At 40.0% G+C, this 12,078-nt stretch overlaps 1 long non-coding RNA gene across 2 annotated transcripts in view; it reads left to right on the top strand.

Annotated features, from left to right (window-relative positions):
- Positions 1 to 12,078, top strand: part of LOC130684140 (uncharacterized) — a 191,518-nt gene that overhangs the window by 8,052 nt on the left and 171,388 nt on the right. The gene's annotated exons all lie outside the window — the stretch shown is intronic.

Below are 12,078 nucleotides of genomic sequence, written 5' to 3'. Positions count from 1 at the left end.
TACTCCTGAAGCAGTCATAGATAAGGTCTAGGCTTTCCCTACCCCTACCAGTATTACAAGAGTTTTTGGGTCTTTTGGGCTACTGGACAGTGTTTATCTTGCACTTGGCACAAATTCTGAGGCTTTTATGCTGGTTGGAATGAAAGGGTATCAAGTGGGACTTCGATGAAACATGTGCAGCTTCTACTGCTGCCAAGTGGGCAGTCAAGGCTGTACAGGCCTTGAGTGTAATGGAGTCATCAGAGCCCTGTGAGCTTGATGTTCATGTAACCAAAATTGTTATTGATTTAGCCTCTGGCAGCGGCTTCAGTGGACCCACCAACATATTACATTCTGATTGCAACTGTGGAAAGGAGCAGAGGTCTGGTACACCTTGATAGAGAGACAACTGGCTGCTATGTACCATGCCTTGCTGGCTACGGATCCCAGCACTGGAACAGCTCCTACTGAGGTAATAACCACTAATCCCATTGCTGGGTGGGTACGAGACTGGACCCAAAGGCCCCGGAGTGGTGTGGGACAGATGCCTACACTGGCCAAATGGAGGCACATATTTATATCAGTGTAGTGGCCTCTCCACTAGCCTCTAAAGTGCAGAACTCCAACGCTTATAGGGCCAGTGACCTGTACTAGTGGAAAGCAGGAAGACCTTACTTTGGAGCTATTGTAGCTGAGAGTCCTTATCAGGAGGGAAAAGCCCCTATACCTGAAGAAGCTTGGTATACAGACGGCTCCAGTTATGGGCAGCCCCGAAGTGGAGGGTTGTGGCTTTTCCATCCTAAGACTGAGACAATACGGATGGAGGATGGAGAGTTACGGGCAGTATGGCTCATGATCACCCAGAAGCCCTCCCTATAGTTGTCTGCATGGACAGCTGGGCCATCTGTGGGTGCTTGATCCTGTGGCTACCAACATGGTACCTAGTCAACTGGATGGTTGGTCACTGGTCCCGTTGGAGGCAAAAACTGTGGCAAGAATGATGGGCCTCTAGTCAGACTCAGACTGTTATTGTATATTATGTGACTGGCCATTTGCCTTTGGCATCCCCAGGGAATGATGAAGCAGACACTTTGGCCCTGGTGCGCTGGCTAGAAGAAAAGCCTGCCTCTGATGTAGCCCAGTGGTTACATCAGTGTTTGTTGCACGTGGGGCAAAAGACTATGTGGGTTGTAGGCCAACAGTGGGGTTTGCCATTGACCTTTGAAGAAGTCAGCAGAGCCTGGCAAGAGTGCCCAGCCCTGCAGCAACATGGGACAGTAGCAAAGGGGCTGATACCCCTTGTCAGATGGCAGATAGACTATATATAGCCTCTGCTCATAATCAGAAGGATATTGATATGCTATGACTTGTGTGGGCACAGCTACTGGCCTGTTGGTTGGTTTTCCTGTATGTTGTGCAGATCAGCAAACCACCAAAAGAAGTCCAGAGCATCTCCTTGCAGGCTATGGCCAGCCACAGGTCATTGAGAGCGACCAAGGTACCCACCTTACTGGACATATGTTACAAGAAAGAGTGCAGCAATTAGGAATAAAGTGGAAGTTTCATGTACCGTATAACCCTACTGGAGCAGGCATGAAAGAGAGGTACAATGGTTTGTTGAAATCTGGCCTGAAGTCAGACACCAGTAGTCTGTGGGGCTGGTCGATCTGCTTATGGGCAGTGCTATGGCGTTTGAATGAGAAGCTGCGGAAGGCGGGGGGCATTGAGCCCTGTAGACGTGCTGGTACACACTGCTGCCCCTCCTGTACAACTGCATATGCAAACCAAAGAGGAGTTACTGAAACCAGTGTATGGCCAGTGGAACAACATCCTGCTGCCAGCCCCAACTGCCCTAAAACCTGGAGACTCTGTTGCGGGCTGTGGCCGTGGACATTCTGACACATGGACCAGCAATGGCTGCCCCTTCTGGCACCTTGGGAACAAGGCCTGGAAGCTTGCCTCCTGTGTGTTCCTGTAATAACAGCAGAGTGGCTTCCAAAGATCATGGCAGTGTACCCAGAACAGCCAGGAGGTAAGAGCATCTTATGGGCAAGTTCTGTTTTTCCTTTGTGGCCAGTGCATTTACCTCTCATAGCCCTATGTATTGTCCCATCTGTCCTTCCCACTGGGAGTGGGGTGAAGTTCTGGTATGTCATGCCTGGATGAGACCCCATTCCTGCCACTGTCCTATCATAGGACCACTCTCTTGGGTGCATCCTACCTGATGACAGAAGTTGCCTATGCTGGTGCAATTAAAACATTTATCCTATTGCCCTTCAGGTTCTGAGTGTGCATGGAGCTCCCTACTGGTTTGGTTGTTGGCCGCCTGTGGAACAGGCAAGCTGGACTTAATCTGAGTAGGACTTTGAACCTAGCTGGATCCTCAGCCTTCAGGATTACGTTGCTACCTGTAGCTCTGCTCCAGTTTTCTTGAAGGGGACTGCAGAGACAGGGAGTGAGCCTGGCGGCCAGAGGGAATGAATGGAGCTAGGCCCCATTGTGAGCAACAAAGGGTTTCTGCCAATCTAGCCTTGCCATAGACTGATTTTGGTCACACTGGTTTATTTGCCCCAGGCCAGGAACACAGCTTCCCCCCTGAAGCCACACTCCCCAAATGTCAAAGCAACAGGCAGTAAAAAAACATAATGATATGTAGATTTACATAGAATTGTAAGTATAATCATATGTTGATTTCTGTATATATAGAGAGATTTCAGAGACTCTGGCTATATTATTATTTGAACAAAATGAGAACATTTCCTTCTGTGTCTCTGCATCAGAATTCCATACATCAATGGAAAGTAATCCTTTCCTGTATTTTTATCTGAAAGAGTAATTTCATTTATCTTCCTTCAGTTTGCATCTCACTTTGGATCAGAGCAAAAGAAAATTTGAAACATGGACATGACACAGCAGGTAAAATTTAAAGTGGTTTGTTACCAGAGTCAATAAGTAGGATTTCATTCTTTTCTGTAGTTCATGAAACCGGGAAGCATCACACCCTCTCTTGTTATGAAGAGGAGCAGTAGAGTGCTCGGAAGTCCTGAGCGCACAAGGAGGAGGTCTGGCAGTGAAGGAGCGTGAGGGGCAGCATCTGCCAGTTATAAGACCATGACTTGAAACTGCCAAACACAAATTTGTGGATGACACTCCTTTGTTGTACTTCATTGATTGGAATTCATAAACAGGGAAATGTAGACATTGATTAATTAGAAACATCACTATAACTTGTAGTAAAAGTATATGATGCATCCAGGGCCATTAGGAGAGAGAGAACATGAAGCCTTTTGGTTATTTTCCCACCGCAAAAATCTTCTCTGCCAATACGATGGATTTTAAGTTGACAAATGGAAATGTACCATAGCAGAGACTTATTTATATTCCTTAAACCATTATCTCCCCTTTTTCAGAGCACTGTGATTTTTTTCCCTAATTTTATTTTTAGTATTTAGAACTGAAGTTTGAAACCTGAGAAATCGCAGTAATGTTTTTTTTTCCTCAATTCATATTGATTTCCTCAAGGGTTCTGTCTGGAAGGATAAGGAGAAGTGTTAATTTTTCTTTTTGTTTTTAAAAAATTAATTCTCTGTTCATTAATAGCAGTGTGGATTTATTGCCTTTATGAAATAATAAAATAGCCCAGAAAGAAGCAAAGAATGTTGAGGCCAGAAGGAGCTTTGGAGAACATTTAGTCCAATCCTTTATTTTTATTGGCAAGAGAAATCAGGTCCAGAGAATATACCTTATTTGTTCTCAAGTACATAGCTATTTATGGGTGGTGCTGGGTCTTGGCTAGGTCACCTGACCTGAAAGTCAGCATTTTTTTTTGCTTTAGTGTATGATACTAAGTCCTCTTTTGTTTGTAAAATTGTTTAAAAAAATAAGATCATTACATAATAAGAAAAATGTAAATTTATTCTGAAATACAAAATTATGATCTTTCATTTGTCTATCCGCATATCTATAACATTCATCCATATTAAAAACATATGTACATAATAGGCTGGGGCAATTTAACTCTGAAGTGAGAGATAATGTTATTTTTGTGAGAAATAATATTTCTTCTATCTAGGCAGATTTTCAATGGCAAATACAAAAGTGTGAACCAAACATCGTAATCCACTGAGTGACAGACAGCATATTATATATTTCTTTTTATATTTGAATGATACAGTGATTATAAAAGTGCTTCATTAGCTGTTCTGCTCACATAATCAACTCAGATACTATTTCTTGTTACTAATTCAGCTTTTGCATTAGAACCTTTATGAGAAGAGACTGGTAGTGTTTTGAGTTATGTAAATTTACCATGTATTGAGTGGATAAAGAGGGATAAAATTGGGGTAAAGAGCTACCATAGAAAATTAAACATGATTCAGCTCATCATTTCACATGCAGTAGAAGAGACGTATATAGGATTGGGTTACTGCTTCCCCACTCCCACTCCATGTGGCCATGTGGCTTATCATGTGGTCCACAGAGCTTCAGTGGTGGTATCAGCTGGGGGCTTGTTGGAAACTAATAATCTCAGACCCCACCCCATTCCTACTAAATCAAGGTGTGTATTTTAACAAGATTCGCAGGTGATTCATATGCATGTTAAAATTTAAGAAGCACTGGGTTATAGTATTTGTTATCTACTTTTTTAATTGTATAAACTTATCCACAGTAACTTTGGATGTGAAATCTGCCAGGGTAGAGAAGTACTCTTCATGAACCTTGCATTCATGCCTTCATTCAGCAAATATTTATTGAGCTAGAATAGGTGTCAGGCTGTGTTTTGGGGAAGAAAGATGGCTAGAGACTTTGCCTTTATTAAGCTCATCAAAACAGGCAAAGCCAGTACGACAGATGACAGTAGTGCAGTGTGATAGATGGAGTAATAGAGATTTGTAAGGGATATTTCCAGCCTCAAAAGGTTGTCCAGTTTAGCATGGAGGGAGTGGGGAATTGGAAGTAGGATCAAAGAAAGCTTTCTGACTTAATTCCTAAAAGATAAATAGGCATATTTTAGTTTTCTGTTGCTGCATCACAAATTGCCACAAACTTAGCCACTTAAAACCATCAATTTATTATTACCTCGCATTTTCTACATGTTAGACATCCAGGTGTAGCTTGAATGGATTCTCTACTCAGTCACAAAGGATAAAGTCAATTTGTTGGCCTGACTGGTTTCCTTTTGGAGCTCTGTGTCCTCTTTCCAGCTCATGTGGTTGTTGGCAGAATTCTGTCCCTTTTGGCTATAGGAGAGTCTTATTTTTGTGCTTCTGCTAAGTAGGGGCCATTCTCTGCTCCAGGAGGCCCTGCAGGTCCTTGTGGTATGACTATCTCATGGCGTGGCAGCCCACCTTCTCAGGGCTAGCAGAAGGCTCTTTCTCCAGTCAGCTGGGTGGAGTCAGGTATTGTAATGCAGTCAAGGGAGTGAGTAACCCATCACCTTTGCCATTTTCTGTGGTCCAGAAACAAGCGACAGGTTCACCCTATTCAGTGGAGGGATTCCATAAGGATGAGGCTTGTTGGGGTCATCTGAGAATCCTGCCCATGCAAGGGGATTGGCTGGTAGAGGAGTGGGTGTGGATGTTAGAAACTGTAGAGTTCAGGGAGCTTGGAGCAGGGGCTAAGAAGGGAATAGAGTATGAATGATGAACTCTGGTAATTACTGAGTTTCAAGAGCTCATAGGGCATCCAGATGAAACTGTGCAGTGGGGCTTCAGTCAACATGTTCAGAACTTGATAGACGGAGGTGCAGACCCACTGGTTGTCCTGTTTGTGAGACTGGGAGTGACCTGGCTGGTGGGGAGGGCTGGGTGGAACAGGCTGTATTATGTGATTTTCCCTGGAAGAGCAGCAGATGGCTGAGCATGGAAGAGGTGTTGTGCCAAAGGCAGCAAAGTGAGGCCAGAGAGGTGCAGGGAGTACGGGCAAGTGACGTGTGGGGCAGGCAGGGTGAGGGCATGATGAGGAGGAGGGGACAGTAGAGTAAGCCTGGAATTAATTTTGTCCTCAATCACCCTGTCAATGAGAGCAAGCATCTGTCAAATGGCAGATAGTGCACAAACATGGGACATTATATTTTATTTGCATCCTAAAACCCAACACAGTTCCAGGAGTCTAGTAATTGTTCAAATTATTTTGAAATAGGTGATTACTTCAGTTAGGGTTTTGAGATTCTTTCCCCCCAGAATTCTTTTATCAGAGGTTGTGTTCATTGGAGATGTTTCTTCAGTTGGTGAACACAAATAGGCAGGCAAACTTAATTTTTGGTAATTTGAAATCTGGCAAGATAACTAAGAGTCTACCATGTGTCATGTCTGTAATAAGACAGTGCCTACAGATCTCTAATCTTGAACAAAATCTGGCCAAAAAGTTGTGATTATAACCGACTAACAGGTTAGGAACCTGAGGCTCATAGACATTCAGTCACCTGTGTTATCACACAACTAAAAAGGTGGGGCAGGGATTTGAACCATCAGCTGTTGGACTCTAAAAGAAAAACCAAACTCACTTATTGTGTATAAAACACTAAATAGCCCAGGAAGCATATTAAAACATGCCATTGGTACTCAAATAGGCAGAAACGAAATAATACAAGAGAAAAGCCAGACATAAGAGCAGAAGCCCATGGGAATTTATGGTGCAGAGGAGGACTCTTCAGTGAGAGAACATGGGACAGGTGAATAGCCACCTGGGTAAAAGTGTGCCTGTTCTTCACACCATGTTCAGCACAAATTCAGATTTATCAAAGATTTAAATATAAGAAACTGTAAATATAATAGACATAAATAATGTGGAAAATTTTTATAATCTAGGAGTGGAGAAGGATTTTCTGTTACTCAGATCTAGAAACCATGAAGAAAAGTTTGATAATTTCACTTTTTAAACAACAAAAACCTCTGCATATTAAAAAATTCCATAAGAAAAGTGAAAAAGAAAAGGGATAAATTAGGAAAAAATAAATTATGCATCTCACATTATAGACAAAGGACTAATCTTCCTAATTTATCAAAATCAAAAAATGAGTAATCATTCCAACAGAAAAATGGGCCAAAGATCTAAGGAGAGATTCCTCAGCAAAGGAAATACAAATGGCTTTTAAATATACAAAGTGATGTTCTACTTTTTCATAATGAAGCAAATGCAAATTAATGTTATAGTGAGAGCATTTTTCCTCATCGTTTTTCATCATCTTGTAAAGTCCAATAATTTAATAACAACACACCCTTTTGGCAAGGCGAGGAGAACAGGCCCTGATCCAAGGCCTGGAGACTGTTGGGTGAGGTAGGCTCCTGTAAGGAAGACCTGGTGAGTATTTACCAGCAGGAAAACACATGTCACCTTTGACCCATCAGTCCCACTTCTGAGAAATCATTCCATAAATTTCCTCACCGTATGTAACTGACATAATGAGGCCCAAAGTCATGGAAGGAGGGACATAATAAAGATCAGAGCAGAAGTAAAATCGAGAAGAATAAAACAGTAGGAAGAATCAGTGAAATCAGGAGCTAGTTCTTAGAGAAAATAAAGTAGATAAACCCCTAGGCAGGCTTATCAAGAAAAAGAGAGAATCTACACACAAAAACAGAATCAGAAATGAGAAAGGAAAAAATCACTACAGACTCCATGGAATACAAAGAACTATTAGAGTATACTATGAAAAATTATATGCTAACAAATTGAATGACCAAGAAGAAATGAACAACTTCCTAGAAAAATACAACCTTCCAAGACTGACCTAGGAAGAAACAAAATCTGAACAGACCAATTACCAGCAAGGAAATTGAATTGGTAATCAAAAATACCTAAGAACCAAACTCCTGGACCAGATGGCTTCACTGATGAATTTTATCAAACATTTAGTGAAGGCCTTGTACCCATCCTCAAAGTTTTCCAAAAAGTAGAAGAGGAGGGGATACTTTCAAACTCATTTTACGAGGCCAGCATTACTCTATTACTAAAACCAGGCAGAGACACCACAAAAGAAAAAGAAAATTACAGACCAATATCCCTGATGGACATAGATACAAAAATCTTCAACAAAATATTAGCAAGCTGAATTCAAAACTACATGAAAAAGATCATCCATCATGATCAAGAAGGATTTATTCCAGAGATGCAAGGATGGTACAATATTCAAAAATCCATTCACATCATACACCGCATCAACAAAGAGGGCAAAAATCACATGATCATCTCCATAGATCCTAAAAAAGCATTTGACAAAACTCAACATTTTATTCATGTATATAAAAACTCTCAACAATGTGGGTATAGAGGGGAAGTACCTGAGCATAATAAAGGCCATATATGACAAACCCACAGTTAACATCATACTTACAAGCGAAAAGCTGAAAGCTTTTCCTCTAAGATTGGGAACAAGACAAGGATGCCTGCTTCTATTCAACATAGTTCTGGAGGTCCTAGCCACAGCAATCAGACAACACAAAGAAAAAAGGCATCCAGATTGGCAAGGAAGAAGTTAAACTGTCCCTGTTTGCAGATGACATGATATTATACGTAAAAAGCCCTAAAGAATCCACCCAAAACCTACTAGACTAATAACTGAATATAACAAAGTTGCAGGATATGAAATTAATACACAAAAATCTGTTGCATTCCTATATACTAATGATGAACTATTAGAAATCAGGAAAACAATTCCATTTACAATTGCATCAAAAAGAATAAAATACCTAGGAATAAACCTAACCAAGGAGGTGAAAGACCTATACCATGAAAACTACAAGACACTCATGAGAGAAAATAAAGAAAATACCACTAAATGGAAATACATCCTGTACTAATGGATAGGAAGAATTAATATTGTCAAAATGGCCATCCTGCCTAAAGTAATCTGCAGATTCAGTGCAATCCCTATTAAAATACCAACAGCATTCTTCAATGAACTGCAACAAACAGTCCTAAAATTCATATGGAAGCACAAAAGACCCCAAAAAGCCAAAGCAGTCTTGAGAAGGAAGAACAAAATAGGGGGAATTATGCTCCCCAACTTCAAGCTCTACTACAAAGCTGCTGTAATGAAGACAGTTTTGTACTAGCACAAGAACAGATCCATAAATCAATGGAACAGAATAGAGGACCCAGATATAAACTGAAGCATATATGGTCAATTAGTATATGATAAAGGAGCCACGGATATGCAATGGGGAAATGACAGGCTCTTCAACAACTGGTGTTGGCAAAACTGGACAGCTACATGTAAAAGAAAGCAATTGTATTATTGTCTAACTCATACACAAAAGTAAACTCAAAATAGATCAATGATTTGAATGTAAGTCATGAAACCATAAAACTCTTCGAAGAAAATAGGCAAAAACCTCTTGAATATAATCATGATTAACTTTTTCCTAAATGCTTCTCCTTAGGCAAGGGAAACAAAAGCAAAAATGAACAAATGGGACTACATCAAGCCAAAAACCTTCTGTATAGTAAAGGACACCATCAGCATAACAAGAAGACCACCTACACTATGGGAGAATATATTTGTAAGTGACATATCCAACAAGGGGTTAACATCCAAAATATGTAAAGAACTCACATGCCTTAACACCCAAAAAACAAATAACCCAATAAAAAATGGGCAGAGGATCTGAACAGACACTTCTCCAAAGAAATTCAGATGGCCAACAGGCACATGAAAAGACACTCCACATCTCTAATGATCAGGGAAATGCAAATTAAAACCACAGTGAGATATCACCTTACACCAGTTAGGATGGCCACCATCCAGAAGACAAGGAACAAAATATGCTGGCGATGTTGTGGAGAAAGGGGAACCCTCCTACACTGCTGGTGGGAATGTAAATTAGTTCATCCATTGTAGAAAGCAATATGGAGGTTCCTCAAAAAACTAAAAATAGAGAAATATCACTTGACCCAGGAATTCTACTCCGAAGGAATTGGAATAGGAATTTACCCGAAGGAAACAAGATCTGAGTTTCAAAAAGACATATGCACCCCTATGTTTATCACAGCACTATTTACAATAGCCAAGATACGGAAGTAATCAAAGTGTCTATCAGTAGATTAATGGATAAAGAAGAGATGGTACATATACACAATGGAATATTATTCAGCCATAGTAAAAAAACAAAACCTATCATTTGCAGCAACATGGATGGAGTTAAAGGGTATTTTGCTCAGTGAAATAAGCCAGGTGGAAAAGGACAAGTACTAAATGATTTCACCCATTTATGGAGTATAACAACAAAGCAAAACTGAAGGAACAAAACAGCAGCAGACTCACAGACTCCAAGAAGGAACTAGCAGTTACCAAACGGAGGGGTTAGTGGAGGGTGGGTGGTGAGGGAGGGAGAAGGGGATTTAGGGGCATTATGATTAGCACACATAATGTAGGGGGGTCACAGGGAAGACAGTACAGCACAGAGAAGACAAGTTGTGACTCTGTATCATCTTAGTTCGCTGATTGACAGTGACTGCAATGGGTTTTGTGGGGGGACTTGATAATAAGGGTGAATGTAATAACCACATTGTTGCTCATGTGAAACCTTCATAAGACTGTATGTCAGTGATACCTTAAAAATAAAGAAACGAAGGAAGGAGGGAAGGAAGGAAGAAAGGAAGAGGGAGGGAGGGAGAAAGGAGGGAAGGAAGGAAGAGGGAAGGGAGGGAGGGAGGAAGGAAAATATAAAGAAAATGATATATATGCTAGCTTTTCACTATTGCATTATATGATTAGAAAAAGATCAGGAACCACCTAACAGCCATAAACATAGAACCAGTTAAATAACCATGAAATATACGTTCAGTGTAATACTATGCAGCTTTGAGAAAAGAATGAGAATGCTCTTTATAACCTGTTAAAAATCTCTGAGTGACTTTGTTAGTGAACAGAGGTAGAAAACAGTGTGAGGATGTGCTATCTGTGATGCACAAGAGCAAGAAAATAAGAGTATATATTTATGTTTATTTGTATTTATATATATAAAGCTTTGCAAGGATATATTAGAATCTAATAACAGTATAAACTGGGTGGAGGCCAGGTGGGGGAGGACAGATGGGAAACCTTTCATTGTATTAGTTGTATATTATATATAATATATATATTTTTAATATAAAATAAAATAAATTGCATGTATAGAAAGATACCAAATTAAAGCATCTCAAAGAATCTCTCCCAATCAATTATGTATGGCTATATAAGCAAAAGGCAGCCTGCTGCATGCGTCTTTGATCTTGTTAGTTTGCCTTCTCCATCAATAAAGAAACTTTAATCACGTATATGTGAAAGCTTTAATCATTCCATATATATATACATTATTTATTTGAAAGCTATGAAAATTATATTTTGTACCTTAAAGCCATAGACTAAAAAAGAAACTTTAAAAGTGTAATATAAAAATGAAATTAATAGGGTTTAACAATTACAAATTAAGTTATGCTCATTAAAATATGAATATTCATGATTGTTTTTTGAAAACTTGAGGCAAGCTTTGAATTGCCATTATCTGAAGTCTGATTTTAGGTTTGGTGTTAATGGGATGACCAACCATCCTGGTTTGCTGTAACTGAGGCGTCCCCGAGGTGTGGCACTTCCGTGCTCTGACCAGGCCAGTCATGGGCAAACTGGGGCAGTCATTCACAGCTGAAAAAGATAAAAGATATTCAAAGATATATAGGAATAAACTGAAGAATGATTCCTGGCCAGACCTACTAAATCATGATACTCATTTTTCAGAATCACCCATTAATTTATGTGAAGGTTTCATATATTTCAGCTGCAGAATTTTCATCTTCTTTGATGACAATCAGTTTTTCTTGGGAACTTATCAGAAGTATGGTAATATACGTACATGGATAATTTGTATTCCAATAGAGGATACAGAGCCCACTGAAACTCTCGTTTGGAAGATATTTAAAATTGGGAGACTGTTTCCTCATTTTTAAGTGTACCATTATTATGAGATTTTAGAGGGGGCTTACATTATTTATGGCCATAAAATTATGTAAATGAAACACATTTCTGGATGGTCATTAACACACGCTCTTTGACACTTTATCTTTGGAAAAAGAAGTCATTGCCATAGTCTTTGTTAAATGGTCTGCTTTAGGAGTTGCTGT

This window comes from Manis pentadactyla, chromosome 6 (genome assembly GCF_030020395.1).
Source record: "Manis pentadactyla isolate mManPen7 chromosome 6, mManPen7.hap1, whole genome shotgun sequence".
Lineage (NCBI taxonomy): Eukaryota > Metazoa > Chordata > Mammalia > Pholidota > Manidae > Manis > Manis pentadactyla.
Note: the sequence above shows the minus strand (reverse complement) of the source record. Positions and strands in the feature narration are given on the sequence as shown.